The 1,055-nt window shown below is 52.7% G+C and overlaps 1 protein-coding gene across 3 annotated transcripts in view; it reads left to right on the top strand.

Moving 5' to 3' along the window:
* ITGB4 (integrin, beta 4) overlaps positions 1-1,055 on the top strand; it is a 44,245-nt gene that overhangs the window by 17,872 nt on the left and 25,318 nt on the right. The gene's annotated exons all lie outside the window — the stretch shown is intronic.

A 1,055-nucleotide genomic window follows, 5' to 3' on the forward strand; every position in this document is an offset into this window, starting at 1 on the left:
AAAAAAAAAAAAAGAAAATGGAAAATGGAGCTGAAGCTTAAATTAGTGAAGTTCAGAAGGGACTGACCTGTAGCATGTACCATCGCCCCCGCCCTGCCTTGGCAAGACCCACACCAACCCCATCCAGCTTCCCAAGTGACAGTAATGATGGTGATGCCTATGAGCTCCTAGCCCGAGTCATCCTGGAGCCCAGCCCCCAGCTCAGCCCTTGCCAGCATCCGCTCTCTGCTTAGCTCAGCGTTCTTCTTTGTGCTGTCGCCACAGCATGTCCATGTGACTCCATTTCTCCACCCCCATCACCCCATGAGGCCAGTGGGGCAAGGTCACTATGCCCCATGACAGATGGAGAAATTGGGGCTGAGAGGCAGGTGATAAATGCACAGTCCTCAGATGGGGCTGAGGCAAGCTGAGCCCACATCTTCCCCAGCTCTAGCGCCTGCCCAGGACCCCCACTCCATCAGTCATCGGTGGGCAGATCCCTGAGAGCACCTGTTCTGGGGTCAGCCACGTGCGAAGGGCCTGGGAGCCACAACAGGGAAGGAAGGGCCCTGCCCACCAGGAGCTGGTGGTCCTTGGGGAGAACAGATAAGAGAGAGGAAAGTGTGGAGGATGGCATGGCTGAGTGGGGACTGTAGGCAGCAGACCACACTCCATAGTAACCACCAGTATTGTGGGATATTAGTGTGCATTACATAGGAAAGGAGATATGTGATCAAATAGGTTTGAGCCAGGCACAGTTGCGCATGCCTGTAGTCCCAGCTACTTGGAAAGCTGAGGCAGGAGGATCGCTTGAGTCTGGGAGTTTGATGCTATGATTATGCCACTGCACTCCAGCCTGGGTGTCAGAGTGAGACTCTCTCAAAAAGAAAAAAAAAAAGATTTAAGAAACAAGTTTCTTAAACCTATAGCATGGGGTTTGAGAAACAAGTTTCTTTTTTTTTTTTTTTTTTGAGACGGAGTCTTGCTCAGTTGCCCAGGCTGGAGTGCAGTGGCGTGATCTCGGCTCACTGCAAGTTCCGCCTCCCGGGTTCCCGCCATTCTCCTGCCTCAGCCTC

This window comes from Colobus angolensis, unplaced genomic scaffold (genome assembly GCF_000951035.1).
Source record: "Colobus angolensis palliatus isolate OR3802 unplaced genomic scaffold, Cang.pa_1.0 Scaffold1, whole genome shotgun sequence".
Taxonomy (NCBI): Eukaryota; Metazoa; Chordata; class Mammalia; order Primates; family Cercopithecidae; genus Colobus; species Colobus angolensis.